Source organism: Rhinatrema bivittatum, chromosome 3 (assembly GCF_901001135.1).
Source record: "Rhinatrema bivittatum chromosome 3, aRhiBiv1.1, whole genome shotgun sequence".
Lineage (NCBI taxonomy): Eukaryota > Metazoa > Chordata > Amphibia > Gymnophiona > Rhinatrematidae > Rhinatrema > Rhinatrema bivittatum.
This window is the reverse complement of record NC_042617.1, coordinates 509,948,751-509,974,159: the sequence shown is the minus strand read 5'-3', so window position 1 is coordinate 509,974,159 and position 25,409 is coordinate 509,948,751. Positions and strand designations below refer to the sequence as shown.

General features: G+C 45.4%; 1 protein-coding gene across 4 annotated transcripts in view; it reads left to right on the top strand.

Annotated features, from left to right (window-relative positions):
- The window catches only part of LOC115088174 (serine/threonine-protein kinase PDIK1L-like), a 292,604-nt gene that overhangs the window by 165,656 nt on the left and 101,539 nt on the right, over positions 1-25,409 (top strand). For 2 of the 4 annotated variants that reach the window (XR_003855717.1, XR_003855718.1), the window contains exon 4: positions 19,419-19,487. The exons of 1 other annotated variant lie outside the window; for it this stretch is intronic. The gene's annotated coding sequence lies outside the window, so the exon portion shown is untranslated. Of the gene's footprint in view, positions 1-19,418; positions 19,488-20,087; positions 20,217-25,409 lie in introns of those variants that run through there. One more of the 4 variants, XR_003855719.1, reaches the window with a different exon arrangement.

Genomic DNA, 25,409 nt, shown 5'->3' with positions numbered 1-25,409 from the left:
CAGGGAGGGGCGTTGTTCGGACTGCCTCCCCGATGGGGAAACATGCCCGACTGAGGGGGACGCCGAGAGAACTTCTGACCGCGACTCAAGAAAACGACAGGCCCCACTCCCGTTCAGCACAGAAACGGCGGCCATTTTAATGTCAGACTCCGAAGCGGGGTTATCAGAGGAGGATTCCCCGCTTATTCCGCCACCCCCTTCGAGGACCCAGCGGAACTTGGCAGACTCTGGACACCGGGAGGGTGAAGCCTCGGGGGCCCCTTCCGAAGGTTTTTCTGCCTTTTCTCCGGAGTTTATTGTTTTAATGCACAAAGCTTTTCTTCATTTTAGGGATGCTTCTTCGGACATTCCTGTTCCCCCTCCTCCGAAGTTGGCCCGTCTAGGGGGGTCCCCCTCTCAAGGGACTTCTTCTCCCTTTGCTGGTCCACCTCAACCTTCCAAAGATCCTCCAGCCCCGGTTGGGTGTCCAGGGGGGGACCCTTTGGCAGATCCGTCGGGAGATGATCCCACTCTGCTTTCCCATCTGGAGGGAGATGATCCAAGGATCTTACGCATTTTTCATTCGGAGGAATTAGAGGACCTGATTCCTCATATTTTGACGGAAATGGACATCGACCCTCCACCAGAGCCGGTTGGACCACAACCAAACATTAGGAAGGGTGACCCTCTCCTTGCTGGTCTAAGACCTTTGGCCAAGGCTTTTCCCACCCATCCTTCTTTTCTCCAACTCATTTCTCGTGAGTGGGATACTCCTGAGGCCACCCTCAGAGTTAGTAGAGCTATGGAGAAGCTCTATCCACTCCCTCAGGATTTTCTGGACAACCTCAAAGTTCCTGCCGTGGACTCGGCAGTATCAGCAGTGACCAAACACACTACCATACCGGTCACGGGAGGTACGGCTCTGAAGGACACTCAGGATAGAAAATTGGAAGTCTTTCTCAAAAGGATTTTTGAAGTTTCCGCACTAGGTATTCGAGCGTCCATTTGCAGTGCTCTTGCACAGAGAGCAGGTCTGCGCTGGGTACAGCAGTTGCTTACCTCACAGGAGTTACCAGATGCTGAGGCCCTACAGGCGGATCGGCTGGAGGCCGTGATGGCATATGGGGCGGATGCCTTTTATGACCTACTCAGAGTCCTCGCCCGTTCCATGGTAGCGGCAGTCTCAGCTCGACGCCTACTCTGGCTGCGAAACTGGTCGGCGGACGCATCCTCTAAAACGCGCCTGGGATCCCTTCCCTTCAAGGGTAAGTTTCTTTTTGGGGAAGATTTGGATCAGATCATTAAATCATTGAATGAGAACTCAGTGCATAAGCTTCCGGAAGATCGTCCACGATCCTCAAGGTTTTCCTACTCTTCTTCCAGATCTCGATATAGGAATCAGCGGAGGACACGAAACACTCGTCAACAAGCTCCTCGGAACCCATCCTCACGTTCAGGCTCCTGGAACCGGCCCTTTCGAGGGCGCCGTCCCGGCAGGGAGGGTCAGGGACGGGGTTCCTCTAATTCCTCCTCCAAGACAAACCAATGATGCCAGTCGGACCCACGATCCGGTTCCCCGGCTGGGGGGCCGGATCTCTCTCTTTTACAGCGAGTGGGTCCAAATTACATCGGACCAGTGGGTCCTGGATATTCTAAAGCACGGCTACGCATTGGATTTTGTCCATCCTCCCAGAGACAGGTTCCTTTTCTCTCCTTGCGGATCCAGTTACAAGCAAGAAGCTGTCGCTTCCACTCTCGACTGACTTTCCGCACTGGGAGCGATATCACCAGTTCCTCCCTACGATTGGGGTCGAGATCATTACTCCATCTATTTTGTTGTCCCAAAGAAGGAGGGTACTTTTCGTCCCATCCTGGACCTCAAGATGGTGAACAGGTCTCTTCGAGTTCCCCGTTTTCGCATGGAGACTCTTTGGTCAGTTCTAGCAGCAGTACATCGAGGAGAATTTCTAGCTTCCTTGGATCTCACCGAGGCCTACTTGTATATTCCTATTCTCAAGGATCATCAGCGCTACCTAAGATTCAAGATCTTAGGTCAACATTTTCAGTTCCGGGCCTTACCTTTCGGTCTGGCGACGGCTCCATGGGTCTTCACGAAAATCATGGTAGTGGTGGCAGCTGCATTGCGCCGGCAGGGCGTTCTGGTACACCCTTACCTAGACGATTGGCTCATACGAGCGAAGTCATGGGACCAGGGTTGCCGGATGGTCAGAATAGTGCTCCGCATGCTCCGGTCTCTCGGGTGGATTGTCAACTATGCCAAGAGTCACCTAGTTCCTTCCCAGTCCCTGGAATTCCTGGGGGCACATTTTGACACGAAACAGGGCATGGTATTCCTCAAGAAAGAAAGGGCTCAGTCCCTTCGCGATCAGGTTCTCCGATTCTTGGATCTTCAAGAACCCACAGCATGGGATTACCTTCAGCTCCTGGGCACGATGGCCTCCACTATCGATCTTGTTCCTTGGGCTTTTGCCCACCTCCGCCCTCTTCAAAGGTCTCTGCTCTCCAGATGGAAGCCATCCTCACAAGGCTACCAGATGGTACTCCCAATTCCGATGGATACCGCCAACAGTCTTCACTGGTGGCTAGAATACCGAAACCTAGCTCAGGGAGTCTCTCTGGACATGCCAGAGTGGATAGTGGTCACCACGGATGCCAGTCTATCAGGATGGGGGGCGGTCTGTCAGGAGAGCTCTTTACAAGGTCAATGGACGGTGGAACAAGCCCGGTGGCCCATCAATCGTCTGGAGACCAGAGCGGTACGTCTGGCGTTAAAAGGGTTCCTTCCTCTGTTGCGTCACAGAGCTGTCGGGGTCCTTTCCGACAATGCGACCACGGTGTCCTACATCAACAGACAGGGGGGCACACGAAGTCTTCAAGTATCCTTGGAAGCGGACAAATTAATGCTCTGGGCGGAAAGGCATCTGTTGCGTTTGGCAGCCTCCCACATTGCGGGAGTAGACAATATACAGGCGGACTTCCTAAGTCGTCAACGCCTGGATCCCGGAGAATGGGAACTCTCGGGGGAGGCGATGGATTTGATAATCTCCCGATGGGGTCCTCCCCACCTGGATCTCATGGCCACAGCAAGCAATGCAAAGACTCCGCGTTTCTTCAGCCGCAGAAGAGAACACGGCGCCGAAGGAATCGATGCTCTAGCCCTGCCTTGGCCGCGGAACATCCTACTTTGTCTTTCCACCGTGGCCTCTCGTGGGAAAAGTGATTCGAAGAATCGAGAATCACCACGATCCAGTGGTCCTCGTGGCGCCGGAGTGGCCTCGTCGACCGTGGTTTGCGGATCTTCTTCTCCTGACCATGGAAGGCCCTCTACGTCTCAGCCACATTCCACGCCTACTCCGGCAGGGACCCATATTTTTACAGCAGGCCGATCGCTTCTGTCTAGCGGCCTGGCTTTTGAGAGGCGCAAACTGAGGTACAGAGGCTACCAGGATGAGGTAATTTCGACTCTATTGCTTGCTCGTAAGAGATCTACTTCAGTCACTTATGTAAGAGTTTGGAAGGTCTTCGAAAATTGGTGCGGATCTCACGACATTCAGCCCACCAATGCTTCCGTATCGCAAATTCTCTCCTTCCTTCAGGAAGGACTAGATCTCGGTCTCTCTTACAAATCACTTCGAGTACAGGTCGCGGCTTTGGGCGCCCTCTTATATAGTGGCGAGGGATCGCGTCTCTCCTCTCATCCGGATGTGGGTAGTTTCCTTAGAGGGGTGCGTCACTTGAAGCCTCCGTTACGTCCTCCTTGTCCGTCCTGGAATCTGAACTTAGTTTTACGAGCACTTAGCGGTTCACCTTTTGAACACTTAAGATTTTCCTCTCTTAAGGATCTGACTTTTAAAACTATCTTCTTGGTGGCAATCTGTTCAGCGCGACGCATTTCAGAACTACAAGCGCTATCCTGTCGAGAACCGTATCTCCGTTTTTCAGATGACGGTGTGTCCCTCCGCACGGTTCCATCTTTTCTTCCTAAAGTGGTTTCGGCCTTCCACCTTAGTCAGTTGAGTTGCCTTCCTTCAATTCAAACGAACCCAGGGATTTACGTCTTTTGGATGTAAAGCGATGCCTGTTGCGTTATTTGGAAGTTACCAATGAGTTTCGTCTTTCCGACCATCTCTTCGTTCTCTGGTCGGGTCCCAGGAAGGGTCACATGGCATCCAAAACGTCTATCGCTCGCTGGCTGAAGGGGACGATTGCTTCGGCTTATATTGGGGTCGGTAAGCAACCTCCTTTGGGGGTTAAGGCCCATTCCATTCGCGCACAGGCGGCATCATGGGCAGAGTCTAGCTCTGTTTCAGTCCAGGAGATTTGCAGAGCGGCGACGTGGAAGTCTCTCCATACTTTCGCAAGGCATTATCGTCTGGATGTTTCCGCACCATCAGACGGTTCTTTTGGGGATCGAGTCATCCGAGCAGGGCTATCCACGGCCCGCCCATAGGAGGGAAGCTTGGGTACATCCAATCGTCTGGAATGATCCTGGTATGTACAGGGAAAAGAAAATTATTCCTTACCTGCTAATTTTCGTTCCTGTAATACCATGGATCATTCCAGACACCCTCCCGTTACTATTGAAAGTTTTAATTAGGGTGGGCTATCTCTGCTCGACTGGGCTCTTCTCATTTTTCTGCTCCTTCTAGCACTCAGAGTTGTTTTGTTCAATATTTATGTGTTAGCAAGTTTCTCTGTTGAGGTTATCATTCTGGTTCTTTAACAATTAAATTTTAATGTTTACTTCAATACAGTTACTTGATCCCTCTCTTCCTCTTGGGCTTGGCTTTGCTAGGCTAGATACTGGGGATGCTGACGTGGGTGGTGAGGTAATGTAGCACCTCCCCCCAGAAATCTGTTCTGACTCCATCTGCTGGACAGGGAACATAACCCATCGTCTGGAATGATCCATGGTATTACAGGAACGAAAATTAGCAGGTAAGGAATAATTTTCTTCTAACTCGAATCGTTAGCAAATCCTTAGACCTTTTATATTGGAAGCGGATGACATCATCCCAGGGGACGCCCCCGAGGTTTGCATCCTTGCTGGTACATCAATCGGAGCGCGCGTCCTACATCATCAGGCAGCATGGCAGATCCGCAGCGTCGTGCCAGTCCGGGGACGCTGGAGGGAGACGGCAAGAAGACTCCGCGGCAACTAACCGTCCATCAGACCCGGAGGGAGTCGCCACAGAGGTAATGAGGGCAGAGTGAGGGCGTCGAGCAGCGACAGACTCAACAGTTTGAGAGTAGAAGCTGGTAGGCCTAGGAGTATGGCGTTGCAGTAGTTGTGTTTGTGGCATTGTGGACCCTTGGTCACAGTGGAGATGACTCCACCCTCAGGGAGGGGCCCCGTGGGGACCCCTGCAATAGGCTGAACTCAGCAGACACAGTATGGCTAGAGACTTTATTCTACTGCTGTAGATAGATGGTGAAAGCAGGAAGGTAAGGCACTGATCCACGAAGTGCCAATACGTTCAGCAGGCTCAGAAATGTAGTCTCACCCAGATGTTCACGATAGGCGGGAGCCCGCAGTGCAGGTAATACTGCAGCTGGTGGGTGGAGCTGGAGCCCCGGATCGTAGAGGTACTCACGGAATGAAGGTGTCTTCCTGATGGTAGAATGGTGGGACTGAAGGTCCATGGTGCAGGATATAATGGCTGTTAGGCCCTCGAGGAGCGAGTACCCGATAGTCCAATATCCTGAAATGTAGAGAGAGAGACCCCCAAGGAGCGGTTGTCTTAGTGAGGATCCCGAAGGGTAGTTAGAAGCGAGAGACCCCCGTGGAGCGGGTGTCTAGAGCTTCTACAGGAGCGAGGCCCTTGGAGTGATAGCGTCTAAGCGTGCAGCTTAGAGCGGTCAGAGTAGCTAAACCGAAGTCCTTGCTAACTCAAGATGGTAGCGAAAGCGGAGGCTTGTTAAACCCGGAGGTACTGACGTCATGCGGTGTGGCCGCCCCCGAGGTTCCTGCCATGACGTGTATTTGAGCGTAAGAGAGGTGTGTGCTCGCGCCCTAGGAGGCCACGGGAGTGTTATCATGGCCGACTGGGATGCCCATGCTAGTTTGGAAATGCTGAGATCCTCGGCACTCTGCACCGGAGACAGCCATCTTGCCCAAGGAGAGTGAGAGAGGAGAAAAAGAGGTAAGGCAGAGCAGTTGCAGCCGTCTGCGACCGGACGTAACAGTAGTTGAGTTTGGAGAACAGGAGAGCTTGTAGTGCCGTTCTGTAGTCTTGTGGGTGTAGGAGGAGGGTTTGATTTTTTTTTTAGGACTTGGAGTTTGAAGAAACCTTCTTTAATTGTGGTGTTTATGTGCTTCTTGATGTTTATTTCGCTGTCTAGTGTGATTCCTAGATCTCTTGCAGTGAGGATGACTTCTTTATTTGTTATTCAGGTATTGAGTTGGGCGTCAGGTGTAGTTGAGATTTTGTTTGATATGTAGAGTATTTTGGTGGTGTTGTGGTTGAGGGTGAGAGCCATTTGAGTTAGTAGTTGTTGGATTGCTTTGAGGTGGATGGCCCAGAGTTTTAGGGTATCTGCAATGGTGTCTCATATGGGGAGGAGGATTTGGACGTCGTTGGTGTATATGTAGTATGATAGACAGAGTCCAGATAGGAGATTGCTTAGAGGTAGGAAGTAGATGTTGAAGAGTTTGGATGATAATGAGGATCCTTGGGGGACGCCATGGGGGAGGGATATTTGCTTGGATTCTGTGTTGTTGCTTCTGACTTTGTATGATCTGTTGGAGAGGTAGGATTTGAACCATTTGATTTTAGTGTCATATAGTCCGATTTTCTTTTAATTTGTTCAGGAGGATGTTGTGGTTGATGGTATCAAAGGCTGCTGATATATCTGAGTATAAGAATGTATTTTTGACCGTTGTCTAGGCCTTTGAGGATTGTGTCTGAGATGGATAGTAGTAGGGTTTCTGTACTGAGGGTGCTCCTGAATCCATGTTGTGCTGGAAAGAGTATTTTGTGGTTTTCTAGGTGGTCCGAGAGTTGTTGATTTTTTTTTCTCTTGTTTTGTCTATGAAGGGGAGGTTTTATATGGGTCTGAAGTTGACGACATCGGATTCGTCAAGGTGGGGGTTTTTTTGTATTGTTTGATAACAGCACATTTGAGTTTGTCTGGGAAGATGCCTTCATCTATAAAGAGATTGATTATGTTGGCGAAGGGCCAGGCAATGATGTTGGATACTTGCTTAAGAGTTTTTATTGGGAGGGCATCTATTGAGTGTGACTCGGGGTTCATTTTTCGAATGATGGTTTCAACTTCGGTGGAGGCTACGTTCTCGAAGTGTGACCATCTGATGCCGGGTTTGCTTGGTCTGGTTCCTCTTAGAGAATGAGGTGATTATGATAGTAGGCCTTTTATATTTCTTGTATTGGAGTTTGCAGTGTTTAATATTTATGTTTTAGCGGTTTAATGCTTTATGTATTGCAGTGGTATAGGCAGAACTGATTTTTTGGGTGGGCCCAAGATTAATAAAGATGGGCTGAACCCTACTAGTTGTACTCCAATGGATTCCTAAGTAGTACACAACAGCCCTTATGCATCATGAGTGAAATATTTTAACTCTTTATTTCAAGCATTTATCAAGATTAAAATTTCCTTATTAATCTGTATTTTATTTTATATTTATTGTAATGTATCAATATACAAGAATCAGGTAAAAAGCAAAGAACACAATAAAACATCAGATCCAATCATATCATACATAGATACATACATAGAAATGATAGCAGAAAAAGACCAAACGGCCCATCTAGTCTGCCTAGCAAGCTCCCACACTTATTTTTCACCGACCACCAAGTTCAGTGCCCTTGTTGGTAATTGTTTGATTCAAATTTCCTGCCACCTCCTGCCGTTGATGTAGAGAGTAATGTTGGAGTTGCATCAAAGGTGAATCAAAAGGCTTAATGGTTTAGGGTAGTAACCACCGCATCAAGCAAGTTACCCCAATGCTTGTTTACCCGACTGCACAGATCAGTGCCTTGTTGGATGTTGTCTGAATGTAAATCCTCTTTTCCACATTTCCCCTACCGTTGAAGTAGAGAGCAATGCTACATATGCATTCAAAGTGAAGTATCAGGCTTAATTGGTTTAGGGTAGTAACCGCTGCAATAAGCAAGCTACCCCCGCTTATTTGTTTACCCAGACTGTGTAGTTCAGTCCTTGTTGGTTGTTGTCTGAATGCAAATCCTCTTTTCCACATTTCTCCTTGCCGTTGAAGCAGAGCGCAGTGTTGGAGTTGCATTAACAGTGTGAAGGCTTACTGATGAGTAAGGGTAGTAATCACCAGGTAGTAGCCACCATTCCAGCAAGCCACCCCCATGGCTCTACTCTTCATTCCCATCCTCTAGCCTTTATGGATCCACAGTGTTTATCCCATGCCCCTTTGAAATCCTTCACAGATATCAGTGTATTCTCACAGGACAAGCAGGATGGTAGTCCTCACAAATGGGTGACATCATCAGGATGGAGCCCTGTACGGAAAACTTTTCTGTCAAAGTTTCAACAAGCTTTGACTGACACTGGCACACTGGGTGCACTGAGCATGCCCAGCCTGCAATTATCCCTGTGAGCCACAGGTGTCTCCCTCAGTCTTCTTTTTTCCGCTCTGCAGTCAGCATAGCGGTTGGAGCTCTGTGAGGATTTTTTAACTAATTACCTCATGGAAACACTTAACTTTTCACTTCAAAAAACACTTTTCCCTGCACAGGTCTCCCTCCGCGTATGTTTTTACGACGCTCGGTGAGTACTAATTCTTATTTTTTCGGTCGGTTCCTGTCACTATCTTAAGGCTGTTAACTGACTGAAGCCTTCCCTTCCCCCATTTTTCAGTTAGCTTTAAACAGCTTGCGAGTATCTCTGTGACACTCTGCTTGCTTATGCTAGTGGGGTAGGGATTTTTTCCTTAACTTTAGGACCTCTGTAGCTTCAAGTCCTTCGTTCCCTGGTACCCTCACGCAGTCGATACCCTATCGCTACACCGGTACCCTCCTAAACCGCCCTGGGCTTTTATATGTCATCAGCGCCCCTCCCCCCACGGTGCCATGATGCCGTTATCCATGTTTTTTGCTTTTCAGTGCTACCAGGCTTTTTTCCTCCTACGCACTGTTTTTTTCCTTGGGCTTCCCTGGTGCCGTCCCTACCCGGATGCATGCCATTGACGCACACGCTGTTAGTCACTGCCATGCATACTCGGGTCGCCGCCACCGTTGCCCGAGACACTTTTTAACGATCCCAGGGTCACTTCATCGATGCCACCCCCCTTTTTGGGGATGCCATCGATGCCCCATCCTCCCCACCGATGTCCAGCCCTTTTCCATCGGTGGGCATCGGTGCCACATCGATTTCGTCGGTGGGCATCGATGCCGGATGGTCCCTATTGGTGGACATCGGTGCCGGATGGTCCCCATCGATGGACATCGGTGCCGGATGGCTTGTCCGTCGATGGACATCGGTGCCAGGTCCTTTTGCATCGATGGACACCGATGCTCAGGTGTTTCATCCATGGGCATCTATGTTAGAATGCATCCATCGAGGGCAGTCTATGCCAGGCTGCTCCCTTCGGTGAAATTCGATGCCCAGGTGGGTCCCATCGGTGGGTATACATGCCGGATCGATTCCGTGGATGGGCGTCGATGCCAATGCCAGCCTTATGGCTGGCATCGATGCCCATGCCGATTCCAGGACTGGCGTTGATGCCGGGATGGAATTCATCGACTGGGAGATCCATGCCATCGATTCCATACGTGCCCATATCGATGCCACCGACACACATGTCTGGGGCACCGATACCATGTACACTTGGAAATCTGAGTCTGTCCAAATCGATACCGTCAACGTCTGTGGCCCTATAGTTGATGCCCGTGGCCATGCCACAAAAGGCATAAATGCCCGCCTCCATGCATCGATGCCCTCGACACCTCCGTTTTCCTTCGGTGTCCTTGACGCCCTATTGATTCGACTTCGACTCAGTCGATGCCGGTATCTTTTTCAATAACGGCAATGTTTTTCGATTATTCGATTCCACATCGTTTCAAAGATACCTATACCAGTGCTGTCAGTGCCCGTCACTGTCATCATTCTCCTGGCCAGTCATCGATGATTTTCATACCCATTTTGATGATATCCTCGAAGCCCCTTAGGTTGCCTTCAATATCGTCAATACCGACATAGCACCGCCACATAATACCCTCGCCTCCTCACATTGCTCCAAGCTTTGGGTTCTTTTTTAAGCCCCGTATTAGCTTAAGACACTCCATTGTGTCAGGAGCAGAGCAGGCGTGCTGACAGTTCGTCATCGATCGCCTTCCAGGACGACGAGGGCTTCCATCTCGGCGCTGGGGAAAGACCGGGCCGAGCACCGTGCCACCCATCATCGCCGACATCGTGATCGTCCGCCGCTGACGCCATCCAGCACGTCGGTGCCATCCTTCTCCAGGCTGGACAACGCTCGGGCAGAGCAACATCACCACTGCCATCAGCACTGTTCCTACAGTTTTGGCAGTCCTTGGTGATCCAGAACTTCCGGATCCAGGTCCGACGGCTTCTGCATTGGCGTCACGACACATCGAGCCGCTGCGACGAGGGAAGGGAACATGAGTTCCGTAATGGGCTCCCCTGTTCCTGGCGTGCCCCACCGTCAAGTGGTGTGGGACTGTGGCCATCTGTTACACTTAGCAGTCTAAGCGCCAATCACGCCTGGCCTGTCTCCTCTGTACCTGTGCCACCATACCGGGTTTCAGTGTGAGATGGACGTTTACGTCCCCGGCCTTCCCCTCGAGGACTCCGGAGACCGGAGTCAACAGTCTTCACCAGCTCGTCTTGCGGCGATCCACGTCGGATGGTAAGTACCCGCTTCGGCGGCATTCCCATAGAGTTGTGTTCTCCCATTCGGATCGTGGTTCGAAAAGTTCTGGGTCATGTGCCTTAGGAGCTGTATTAGTGTCACATATCGCTATGTTAGCTATGTTAGCCACAATACCAGGAGAACCCCTCTATCTTCTTGGGATTGCAGCAGGGCTTCTTCTCTTGTCAGTAACAAGTCCCTGTGCCGACCAATGCTCTGACTCTTGGTTCCCTCCCAATCAAAGTTCCAGCTGCATTGGCTGATCTGCTAAACATGAGATTCAGCAACCATTGCCCCATGTACAAGTCCACCTTGAAGCCTGGCCACAGGTCTCAGTGTCTCCTTGTACAGCATACAGAAATGCGGGTACCACTTATCGCTCACACTCCTGCGGGAGCCTACATGATATCCTCCATTGGGACACCTCCTGGTCTCCCATCTGGTCAGATATCAGAGCGGCCACCCCACCTTGTACCAAAGTCCCGGTACACTCCCCCAGGCGCTACGAAGTGCAGAGGGGAGAAGGGAGGGGGGTTGGGGAGTTTTAATTGCACTATTTTTTCTTTTAACAGAAAATAGTTACTCTCCACACATCCTGGACCTAAGAAACTCCAACTTTCTTTAGAAGTCACAGGTACAATGGTATCTTTGGTTACCATCACTCCATATTGCAGTAAGTACATTATTTTAATGTTTCTATGTGCTTTATGGTGAGTCAACATTACAACCCCAAGCTCTGCCGTTGGCACCAGCTTCGGTAAGTGAACTGTCTCTTGCATCATGGTGAATGCTGTTTTCTCTGCGGAGTGTAACATCATTCACTTTCCTTGCATAGACTACTGCTAACCACTTTCAGTACATTTATTTATTTATTTATTTAAAATTTTTATATACCGGCATTCATGTTGCAAACACATCATGCCGGTTTACATATAACAGGGGTGTACAGTAAACAATTCAATAACCTATTTGTGTAGAAGGAAGCAGTTACAAATAACAAGGTAATAGAACTGGGAGGAGAGAAGAAAAGAAAGAGAATAACATTAGGTATAGGTATTTACATTAGTAATAACATTTTTACATGTGGAAGTGGTAGAATCTGGCTGAATAGAATTAATCGGTGTCCGGGAAAGCTTTTTTAAACAGCCAGGTCTTAAGTCTCTTCCTGAAGGTTGGGAGGCTGGGCTCCTGTCTAAGGTCCGGTGGGATGGAGTTCCATAGAAGGGGGCCTTTTTTCATGACTCACTATACATTTACTAACTGGGATTACTGTCACTGCCATAAATCCCTTCTGTAACACTTCTGGACACCACAGTCTTAAGACCCTCTTGTCCAGCATGCGCACAGACATTCTGATACATTCGTATATGTCCCTGTGCATATTTTCCATAACCTCAGCCCTTCAACTTTTCATGGTTGGGCTATGGGGTTTCTTCCCACTATGCATTTTTCTCATAATTCAAAACTGCTATGGGTTATATTCAGTGACATTCTATACTCAATGGACCTAAGTGGTTTCATTGCTTTCGTCCCTGATTCTTATCCCAGTTCGAACTAGGACCTAGTCTCCTTCGACTCATGCTCGCAATTCCTTAGGGTTATAAAGTTTCTCCTGAAAGCTGTCAACCCATTATGCATCTATTGCACTCCAGCATAGTTTCTCATAAACTTCCTGGACGTTGCACCCATGAGTTATGCCCTTATGCCTTCCAATACTGCTTTTGCAACAATTCTTTGTGCATACAGACAGACAGCATAGGGACAATGTGCTTTCCAACTCATAAGCACGCATTACCTCTTAGCTGCTCTGCTAGACAGCTGCGCAGCTCTACCTTGGCCCTTGTTCACTTCATGCCTCCTTGGGCCTCATATCTAAGAGATTTAATGAACGCTCTATCAGACCTTCTCCACGTAGGTTCTATCCTCTCGAATGGTCTCAATTACATGTGTACAGGGAAAATCTTTTCACGCTGAGTTAAACTTTCCTCTGCGTCTGCATCATTCCATACGATGCACAGGTTCTGCTCCCTACACATGTTTCCTATGCGTTCCCTTAGATGCCTTTTCTTCCATCAAAGGCCTCTTCAATATATCTCTTCTGCTGCCTCTCGTAGCCAGCATTTTTTCTAATGTTGAACTGGGATGGGGTTCAGTATTCTTTTCCCCACTCCCTGACTGAGATCAGTATGCTTCCCATACTTCTCAATCCATCATATCAGTAACCTTTTCTTCTCTCACCAGTCAGTCCCAAATCATAGACTTACTGATGTTCTTAGGTTCTGGTAGCGTCACAAAACCTTCTAAACATAAATCTTGCCGTTTAATATGGCAGGCTTTACCTCCTGACGCTAAAAAAAAAAAAAAAAAAGAGAGGTATTACTCCTTTTACTTTTCCACCATTTTTTCTTACTCCCTCGGATTCTGTTCTCCAGACATCCTCCACATAGTTACACCTTTCTCTCAGTAGGTGTATCGTTTTGGGAGTTGGGTTCCCGTTTACGGTAAACCTCTCTGAGCCGGCTTACCATGGATTATCCACTGATCAAGCCACCTCTATTTCTCTAATCACGGAATGAACATATATATTTTCCTTATAAGTCTCATACATTCTACGTTTGAGCCTTTCCATTCCTCTCTTCCACAGTTTGGCAAGGGAACTTCTTTCCCTCTTAATGTCATTCCTGCCAGCAGGGTCCGTGAGTTATGCACTCTTTCCATACTCACCTGACTCGTTCCTCCGTCATTGAGTGGTTCTATGCATTCATCTTTCTATCCTTTTCAGGTAGATGTTGCATCTCTCTTTACTCAGGAAATACTCTGCCAATTTTTCCTAGCCTCTCTCTCTCGCCCTAGGGAGAGAGTGGGTTTTCCACATTCCTGGACAGTAATGCTGCGCTTACATTCTATCTACATTGCACTGCATTCCATGTGAATTCCACTTGACACTTTCCTCTATGCAAGAGTCAAGCTGCGACTTCCAGTGACCACACAGATCTAATCCTTCTGACTAAGTGGTCTGTATTTCCTTTGCTACCAACAAGCAGACACTTCACTACAACACTGTGGGTATCCACATACTGTTGTTTCCGTCCTAGCCTTAACAGCTTCCCTTTGGTTACTGCTGCTTGTACTTTTTTATCAGGCTGCAGCCTGGAGTCCTCTCCATACCTTTGCAGCCTATTATTGCTTACATTGACTAGCCGGCATGCTCCATGTTTGGCCAGTCCGACTACTCTTACCTTTTTCAATTCACTACCCAACATCCTTCCACGAACCCATTATGGTGTTGCGGATGCCCTCCGTTCCCATTTCCACCTCCGTCATTACGCTTTCGCGTGTCTGCGGTGTATCTGGTGCATTCTCGGGCATCCTCAGCTCGGTACTCACCCATTTGTGAGGACTACCATCCTGCTTGTCCTGTGAGAAAGCAAATGTTGCTTACCTGGTGTAACAGGTGTTCTCACAGGACAGCAGGATGTTAGTCCTCACGAAACCCGCCCGCCACCCCGCGGAGTTGGGTCTGTATACTTTTATTTTAGTTTCGCTTGCGCTTTTTAGCTATAAGACGAGACTGAGGGAGACACCTGTGGCTCACAGGGATAATTGCAGGCTGGGCATGCTCAGTGCACCCAGTGTGCCAGTGTCAGTCAAAGCTTGTTGAAACTTTGACAGAAAAGTTTTCCGTACAGGGCTCCATCCTGATGATGTCACCCATTTGTGAGGACTAACATCCTGCTGTCCTGTGAGAACACCTGTTACACCAGGTAAGCAACATTTGCTTTCTTTCATGAATACACTGGGTATATGGCCATATTTGTTTTACTTGTTGTTTATGCTGTTTCTATGTTTGTTGATAAAATTATAATAAAGACAATTATTAAAAAGAAAAAAAAAGCAATCGGAAGAACGAGTGCAGAGCAAAACTACAACAGTTCACATGAAAAAAATCTATATTCAAATTGTGGAATCACCTAAGCGAAAAAAATAAAACCTTCTCCACTGCTAAACATTTCATGAAGTAGCACAAACCCTTGCAAGAAAAAGAACGACACCTAGAACCTTGCCATAACATAACAGCATTGACTCTCAGAACTCAAATAACAACTTTATCAATAAGCAATGCAAATACTCCTCCAGGCTCTAGAACATTAATAAACCATCTACTGGGATAACAGAAGAAACCAGACTATTCAAATTCTTACAAAGAATAGGCTAGCAGCAATATTGCACCTCAGTCACACACAGGCAGAACACAGACCGACTCTTACCTAATACAAAAATAAGGGACTACAATTTAGAAATAAAAACATGTAAAGAAAACCGAAATAGCCTGAGAAATCAGACTCTAAAGAGAAAAATATAAAATTATAAAAAATGCACATACTCAAAGATGGCTTATTCCATTTGCTAAAATCTCAAAATATTGTTTTTTTTACCTTTGTTGTCTGATCTTTCTTTTTGTAATTAGTTGGTTTCAATCTTTTTCCACTTTTCCCTAGTCAGACTTTTCCTAATTCTTTCTCCAGGGTCACTCTTCTCTCTTTCTTCTCTCTCCCCTATATTCTTCCCTTCTCTCTCACACACACAAAGGCTTATGCTTTCTTACATATACTCCCTTACACACACAAGCTCTCACTCACATGTTCTACCACACATACAAGCTCTCACTCACACTCGGGCTCCCATTCTTTGACTCGCAAACACCCACACTCGGAACTCATTCTCTTACACGCACTCACTGGGCCTCACCGCCAAACCTCCTCTTCTACCGCTGCAGGGATGGGTTCCTGCCACAGCTTTACTCCAGCAGTCCTTATTCGCCACCACTGGGATGGGCTTCCGTGGCGGCCTTGCTTCAGTGGGGCCATACTTCTTCAGCCACCGAGACGATGGAGTCGGCAGTGGCCAGGCTTCATTTGGTGGGCCTGAGCCCAAAGTGGTTGGACCATGGCCCACCCAGGCTTTGCCTGTGACTACGCCACTGATGTATTGAAATGTTTATTTTTCTTGTTCTTTTAATAGTGTATGTGACTTATTTTTTTGGGAATGATATGTCTGTATTATTACTTATATTATGAAAGTTTTGCTGTAAACAGCCTAGAAATGTTGATAAATGATTAATACATTTTTAAATACATGGTGCTGTATCTGCACAATTGCAAGCAAAATCTAAAGCCTCTGAATTTGATAAAACTAGATCATGCAGACTTCCTCTGAACAGTGAAGGACACAGAGGAATATGAGAAGCATCTCATCCATTCCTCTTATGAAACTTTATTATTGTGGCCAGGAGTTTCACTACTTTTATATGTGCCTGACAGCATGTGTGGCTGAGAGCTAGTACCCTCCAGGGACTTAAATGATTGTCCTGTGGGTGTGCCCAGTACGCGGATAATTTATTTTGTGACAGAGTTCAAGATATGGTGGCTCTGATTTAAAAGCATTAATCCACCTTGCAATCACTATCAGTTGTTGCTGGGAGCCATCCTGCCCCTGTCCACCAGTTTTTTTTTCCTTACAGGTGTCCATTCTTTCAAAGATGCCCTTTCTGCTCTTTTCAGCATCACTGTGGCTCTTCTACTTTTCATTAGCAGCAGCTACCTGCCTGAGTTCAACAGAGAGAAAATTACTAAACAAAGGTTTAGCAGCAGATTCAGCCTACTGCCAGGACCAGTTTGTATTTTGAGACCCATCTCTCTGCTGCCTTCGGGGGGGGGGGGGGGGGTTGGGGGTTAAGTTCTTCTTCCCTAAATGACTCTGTATTACCAAAGAATCAAGGGTCCTGAAACTTGTGAAGTATGGCCACTGCTTATGCTGCTTTCACCCTCCTCTGACCTAAAAGACTTAGACTTCAATTTGGACCCTTCTCAGTCTGCCCAACTAGAAGTGGAGTGGTTCCTTCAGAAGGCAGTCAAACCTTTCTCTTGGGAGTGTGATCATAGATCCTATTCCAGGTATTTCATTATACTCCAAGATGTTGAGGTCTACGAAATCGCTCCAAGTTCCTTCCTAAAGTGGTATTGGCATTTCACATTAATCAAGCTTTTGTGCTATCTAAATTCTGAACTTGTTGGACTTGCAGAGCCTAACCAAGTTGTTGATATGACAGAAGGTCCAGATGAACTCTATCCAGATGATTTTTCTTTAGTCATCCAAAAGATTGGATGTGTACTCTGGATCTGTAGGACTCTTATACATACATCCCCCATTCTCCATCTCCATCGGAAGTTACTTAGATATGTGGTAAAGGATGCCCACTACCCATATGTGATGCTCCACTTTGTTCTCTGTGTCTGTGAGGGTGTTCAGAAAATGCTTTTTGGTACTGGCAGCACAGCTTTGTCAGAAGAGAATCTGCATGTTCCTGTACCTGAATGATTGGTTGATGCTAAGTCCAACCCCATCAGGAGTTCTGGAATTCCTTGAATACCATAGGCTCTTCTAATCCTTTGGTTTCCTGGTTAACTTAATTCAAACCTGGCTTCAACTCAGAAAATTCAGTTCACGGGAGCTTGATTAGTTAGACTCGCTTCAAGAGAGAGCATGTTTTCCTGTCAGAAGAGCAACTTTTGCTGGGGGACCTAATAAGATTGTCTATTTTTTACCTACATGGACTGGTAATGGCATAGCAATATTCCTAGAATATGAAAAGGTTCTCGGCTGTTCTGACACACAAGAATATAACAATCAGCATTAAGATTTTAACACATTTATCTCATCAGGAAAAAAGCTCCCATGATTCATACTTTCTGGTATAAAGCCAGAAAGCCTTTCATCCTTTCTTGAGGAGCTCTTGCAAGATCTGGAAAAATCCTTACAACTTGACCCAGAAAATTGTCATATTCTTAAAATAGTATTTCATAATGAAAATTAAGTCTTGTTCATGAATAAAAGAAACCAAAAGTAGATCTCTCTGATATTTCAAGAATGGAAGATTCCAAAAAAGCAGTCAAATTCATAAAAACTTTTGTGATTGCACAAATCCCTTCTTGCCTAGAATGAGATCTAAAAGGCATTGACAGTTTGGATAGCTTTAACTTCATTCTCAAGCATTCGAACCCTCACAGACTGTTTCTGCAATTGCTTTTCATGATCAAGTGTCAAGGTTTCCATTCTTCCAGAAATAGCATTAGCCTTAGCAGAGCACTCCGAGAAAGAGAGCAAATTTAGTTATAAAATCCCTTAAAGAATCAAGGGTTACTATAGCCGGTTTAGACAATGTGGAAAAACTGAGACAACTAAATTTGTCAAGGGCAGAACTGGTTCCAAAGATGATAAACCTCCAGTTTCAAAAAGCCTCTAACCTCCAGAGCCCAATGTTTGTAGTTGGCCCATGGATGCCATGTCAGAACTTCTACATATTGATGTCTAAACATTCAGTTCAGAGACCTTGCCGCTTCCAGCTCCTTCCAACATAGCTCCGCTGATGACCTCATCAGTCTGATCCACAACTGTCTCAGTGGAAGAACAGCTCTGAATTGCTGACGATAGTCAGCAATCCAGGGGACTCAGATATGTTCCCCCTTCAGAATCGACAATAGGATTAGTGACCCCTCCAGCAGGAGCAGGGGCCACAAAGTCAATGATGGTATGCTGGCCATTGGGAAGTGGAGTTTTGTAGGAAACTTTGCCTTTCCTTTTAGAAGGCATCTCAACAAAGTAAGAGGGAAAAAAATAGCACAGCAGGACTCTGTGGCTACTTTATGCTGCAATCTTGACTTTTCCCCAAGGGCCACGTCCATTGAAGGCATTTGCAAAGATGCTGCTTTATCTCGTCACACCTTCACATCCCACTGCTTTCTGGACAGCATGTCCCAAGGAAATAGTAGCTTTGGACAAGCAGTTCTATGCATTCTGTTCAACCAGTAGTCTGCTGCATTGTCTTTTATATAAGTGCTTCCACTCAAGCTTGGGACTCCTCATGTTTAGTTCATGCCTGCTTGTTGACTGAGAAAGTAAGCTTACTTACCTGGAAACTTGATTCTCTAGACAGGATGTATTAGCCATTCTTAATACCTGCCTACTTGTAGATTCATCTACCTAGCTGGAGGACACTGGGCTCTCATGACAGCATGCATGGGCAGAAACTACCAGCATGTTAATTAAAATATTTGAGCTCTGAGAGCTGGACTAATGTCTGTACCATTTGATGATATCACTAATGCGGAACGACTAATTCATCTTGCTATCTATGGTGAACCCTGTTTGCAATTAAGCAAATTCTTTCTGCTTACCTAATCCCAAAATTATTAAGCTGCATGAGCTATGCTGTAGATTTGAAGATCCTAAAGTCGTATACAGGCATCACAATGCTTGTAAAGTATGGCTTGGAAGAATGGAATCAGAAGGTACGTTTTAAAACTAGAAGTGTTAGTTTAATATATAGTATACAACGTTTCTTTCAGTTTTTGTAAATGTATTGAAGACCAGAATAAGAAACAATATAGCAAAGAAACAGTTAAATATTTTGAAAAGGCTGACTTACTGATGTTTTAAATATATTTTCTTATCTTTAATGTCATGTTTGTGATGCACTTAATGACCATCTCTTTTACAGTGATGACTGACAATGGTCCATACGTACAAACCGTATAAATTTCTGTGAAGAATAAAATGCAATGAAAAGGTAAGTCATGAACTCTTTCAGAATGGCCTAAATTTGCATTTCAGATTCAAATTTGGCATAGCTTAAAACACAGTAAGTGTAAATAAATGCAATTTTTTTGTCAAATTCAAAATTGATTTGAAGGAACAAATATTTTCCATATAATTCAGCATTCAGACACTATTGGGAGACTTACTGGGAATGTCTAACCTTTTAAAAATAATTCTGGTAGTTAAGTGTTTAGCTTATGCTCAGATGTTCCTGGATTAATTGTATATCACAGAAATATTAGTAAACATTTTTATATGAAAACCTTACAGCTGCTTATGACGTAAATGTTTCAATATACCTGTGCTATGGGTTGCACACAATTTTGTTTTTAATTGAATCATACACACACATAAATATATAGATATACAGTATATAGATATACCTAAAATACTCAGTGGGAACAGAGTATTTATCCTACTCAGTGTTTCCATAAAAGTATATAAACCATAAAAAGAGAGAACCCAAAATATAAAAATGTGATCTAATTATCATATATAGATATAAAATCTAATTTATTAAATTATATAGTCTATGTATAGAACAAGCTAATTTGTAAATGCTTGTTTCCAGGCTATTCCTCCAAAGCCACTGCAATTTAAGAACATAAGAACATGCCATACTGGGTCAGACCAAGGGTCCATCAAGCCCAGCATCCTGTTTCCAACAGTGGCCAATCCAGGCCATAAGAACCTGGCAAGTACTCAAAAATTAAGTCTATTCCATGCTACCATTGCTAGTAATAGCAGTGGCTATTTTCTAAATCAACGTAATTAACAGCAGGTAATGGACTTCTCCTCCAAGAACTTATCCAATCATTTTTTAAATACAGCTGTACTAACTGCACTAACCACATCCCCTGGCAACAAATTCGAGTTTAATTGTGCGTTGAATGAAAAAGAACTTTCTCCTATTAGTTTTAAATGTGCCACATACTAACTTCATGGAGTGCCCCCTAGTCCTTCTATTATCCGAAAGAGTAAATAACTGATTCACATTTACCTGTTCTAGACCTCTCATAATTTTAAACACCTCTATCATTTCCCCCCTCGGCCATCTCGTCTCCAAGCTGAAAAGTCCTAACCTCTTTAGTCTTTCCTTATAGGGGAGATGTTCCATCCCCTTCATCATTTTGGTCGCTCTTCTCTGTACCTTCTCCATCACAACTATATCTTTTTTGAGATGCAGCGACCAGAATTGTACACAGTATTCAAGGTGTGGTCTCACCATGGAGCGATATAGAGGCATTATGACATTTTCCATTTTATTCACCATTCCCTTTCTAACAATCCCCAACATTGTTTGCTTTTTTCACTGCCGCAGCACACTCAACCGTCTATTTCAATGTGTTATCCACTATGACGCCTTGATCTTTCTTGGGTGGTAGCTCCTAATATGGAACCTAGCATTGTGTAACTATAGCATGGGTTATTTTTCCCTATATGCATCACCTTGCATTATCCACATTAAATTTCATCTGTCATTTGGATGCCCAATCTTCCAGTCTCACAAGGTCTTCCTGCAATTTATCACAATCTGCTTGTGATTTAACCACCCTGAATAATTTTGTATCGTCTGCAAATTTGATTACCTCACTCATCGTATTCCTTTCCAGATCATTTATAAATATGTTGAAAAGTACGGGTCCTTGTACAGATCCCTGAAGCACTCCTCTGCCCACTCCCCTCCACTGAGAAAATTGTCTATTTAATCCTACTCTCTGTTTCCTGTCTTTTAGCCAGCTTGTAATCCAGGAAAGGAGAACGCCACCTATCCCAACTCTTTTTACTTTTCCTAGAAGCCTCTCATGAGGAACTTTGTCAGATGCCTTCTGAAAATCCAAATACACTACATCTACCGGTTCACCTTTATCTACATGTTTATTAACCCCTTTAAAAAAGTGAAGCAGATTTGTGAGGCAAGACTTGCCTTGGGTAAAGCCATGCTGACTTTGTTCCATTAAACCATTTCTTTCTATATGTTCTGTGATTTTAATATTTAGAACACTTTCCACTATTTTTCCTGGCACTGAAGTCAGGCTAACTGGTCTGTAGTTTCCTGGATTGCCCCTGGAGCCCTTTTTACACATTAGGGTTACATTAGCCACCCTCCAGTCTTCAGGTAGAATGGATGATTTTAATGATAGGTTACAAATTTTTACTAATAGATCTGAAATTTCATTTTTTAGATTCCTTCAGAACCCTGGGGTGTACACCATCCGGTCTAGGTGATTTACTACTCTTCAATTTGTCCATCAGGCCTGCTACATCTTCTAGGTTCACCGTGATTTGGTTCAGTCCATCTGAATCATTACCCATGGAAACCTTCTCCGGAATGGGTATCTCCCCAATATCCTCTTCAGTAAACACCAAATCAAAGAAATCGTTTAATCTTTCTGCGATGACCTTATCTTCTCTAAGTGCCCCTTTAACTCCTCAATCATCCAACGATCCAATTGACTCCCTTGCAGGCTTTCTGCATCGGATATATTTTAAAAAGTGTTTACTGCGAATCTTTGCCTCTACGACCAACTTTTTTTCAAATTCTCTCTTAGCCTGTCTTATCAGTGTCTTACATTTAACTTGCGAACGCTTATGATTTTTCCTTTTTTCTTCTGTTGGATCCTTCTTCCTGTCCTTGAATGAAGATCTTTTGTCTAAAATAGCCTCCTTGGGGGTCGAGAGAGAGAGAGAGGAGCTGGTTGAGAGGGGAGAAGGCATCCCGGCTCCTACCTTGGACATTCAGCTGACTATTACCTTCACTTGAGAGGCCTGCTTGCGTGGTCACTTCTGTTTCCTTCCGCTGTCGCGCCGCTGACGTCATCGAGGGGAGGGACCGGTAAGGCTAAAACCGGCCCCCCCCTGCGGCGCGCAGACGACGCCGGCGCGCTGCCGAAGCCGCACACGCCAAAGGGGCGCACGGCTTAGTTTTCTCCAAGTACACATATGATTAACTTTTTCTTGAACTGTATTTATCCTTGGAAGCCAACAAACGTGAGTACATTTGGATTAATCTCTCTCTCTTGGCCCCCACTAGCAAACTGTTGGACTTAAGGAATAACCAGAAATAATACACAGGAGAAGTGGGCTGTTCCTGGATGTACAATTGGAATGCCGCATACTAAAAGGAAGGCTCGTATAAGGGAGGTTTTTACATCCTCTCCTGTATCGGGCCAAGTTCAATCCCATATTCCATCCTCCTTTCTGTCTACAACAACTGATAACCCAGTGGACAGGGCCGCATTAGAAGTGGACTTAGAGCGAGAGTCTGCTTCTTTGGTCGAAGCCATCTCGTTAAGCCCCGGAGCTCCCAATGTCCCTTCCCCTCCATTAGTCCTACAAGAATCTGGCGTTGTAGAATCTTCTAAAATGAAACCACTTGAAGGACTGGGGATGGGAAACATTGATGCAGGGGGAGGTGAGAGGGGAAAACCTGAAGAGAGTATAAGTTTAATTCCCCCTCCATCAGTGATAACAATGGATGTGATCTGGGCTGCAATTAAGTCATTAGAGACGGCAATATTAAAGTTGACTAATACTCATTTAGAAGTTCAGAAAAAAATAGTAGAAGTAGAAAGAACAGCCATAGTACATCAGGATAAATTGGAATTGCAAGAACAACAATTGAATAAGATAGAAACTGTCCAGTATAATTTAGTTAAAAGTGAGACCTTAAATATGAAGAAATTAGAATTAATGGAAAATAATCTGAGATACTCAAATATAAGAATATTGAATTTCCCATATGTGAGAATGATCTCACCTAAGGATATGTTTAAAGAATATCTTCTACATATATTAAAAATACCAGAACAGGCTATTCCTGCTCTGGTAAAGATTTACTATATTTTGAAAAAATCTACTGTAAGAGCAGAGCAGCCAGGGCAATCTATTGATTTATCTGATGTTTTGGAAACAACTTTGGATACAGTGATAACATCGAGAGAAACTCTATTTGTCTCCTTTATGTTTTCTCAAGAAAAAGACACAATCTTGCGTTTATTTCTACGCAATAGATTGATAAATTACCATGGCTAACAGATCTGGATTTATCCAGATCTGTCAAGGGCTACACAAATAAGGAGACAGGAGTTTCTCAAATTGAAATCTGGCACCATTGCTAGGGGAGCCAGATTTCTTTTGAGAGATCCATGCAAATGTGAGGTGTAGTATAAAGATCAAAAGTATGTTGTTTTTTTTAAGTTGTGGCACTATAGGCATTCCTCAACTCACACCCCCAAAGTGCAGAAAATGTTTGAGAGCAGTGAAATAGAATCTGTTGTTATCTCTTGTTGCCTTGTCTAAATGATGTTATCATATATACCTTTTTTTCCTTCGCTCATATTGATTTTTTATCTAACAGTTTACTATTTTTCTTTAAGATATTGCTGTACTTTGATTATAAGGGTAAAAATTTAAGATTTTACTTGATAATGTTGGATACTTTGTATTAAGTATTTTGCTTGTTATAATTAATGAGAAAATTAAAATAAAGAATTAAAAAAAATAAAATAAAATAGCCTCCTTGACTGGGTCGATGCCTTTGGAGCTGCCAATTCCTTTGGTGCTCCTGATGCCTGTGAGGGCCTTCGGTGCCGGTGCATCCCCCCAGTTCTACTGGTGCCTTCGTTGCCTGCACTGGTACCCCTGGTGCCATAGATTCCATCAGGGTCTCAGCACTAATCCCCGCAGGAGGCTCCACCTCAAGTATCTCCAGGTGCACAGAGTGAGTATGATGCCCCCTATGATCCTTGGGAAGGGGAGGTGTCCTTTTCTTCAACGGAGGACTCTGAGGACTTGCCTTGCAAACCCTCCTCCCCGGAGGAGAGGCGTAAGTCCCTACCAGAGGATTTGACCTTTGTTGGGTTTGTGAAGGCCAAGGCAGAATCGGTGCTTTTCTATCTCTTAACAGAGCAGGATTCCAAGCATAAAATGTTGGAGGTCCTGCAATTTGTTGATGCTTCTATAGAAGTGGCAGTGGTGCCAGTGCACGACATATTCAAGGAATTGGTTGTCCGGCTCTGGGAACACCTCATCTCCATCCCTCCAGTGAACTGGAAGACTGTCTTATCTAGTCCAACCCACCACAGGATTTGAATGCCGTCAACTTCTGCACTAGTCAGTGATGGTGGAATCCACCTTAAAAAAAAAAAAAAGCAAAGAGGTTGTGTACTCATGCTTCGGCTCCTCCAGGTTGTGAGCACAGGGCCCTGGATGCTCTGGGAAGGAGAGTCTTCCAGGGTTCCATGTTGGCAGCCAGAATCTCCTGCTATCAGCTCTATATGAGTCAATACTCTAGAAGCCTCTGGGGAGGGGGGGGAGTCCAGGATATGGTGGAACTCCTCCCACAACAGTTTCAGAAGATAATTCAACAGGGCCTTGAATGTGATAAACACAAAGTTCGCTCTGCCTATGATGTATTTGAAACAGTGACAGTGTTGCAGCGGCTGGGATTGGTGCTCGGCAAATGGCCTCGCTTCGCGCTTTCGACCCTAAGTACAGGATCGTTTGGCAGACCTACCGTGTACTGGGGAGAATCTCTTTGGAGACAAAATCAGAGGTGGTAGCGCAGCTGAAGGACTATCATGAAACTCTTCAGCAGTTATCAGTCAGCACCTCGGATCCTCAGTCCTCGAGCAATAATAATAAGTCACCCCCAGGAATATACAAGATGCCCATTTTATTAGCTACAGAATTATCTGCTGGTGTCCAGAGCAAGAACTCAACAGGCACCAACTAGGGCAAGAGCAAGACAGCCAAGTGTCAGTTGACCACTCTTGCCCCACAACAGAGTTCCGCCATGGGGTTTTGACTAGAGGTGAGGGAGTTTGAGTCGGCGATCCCAACCCCAGGGCACCAACCCTCCAGTTGGGGGCCCTCCTGCAGCTTTTTGCTG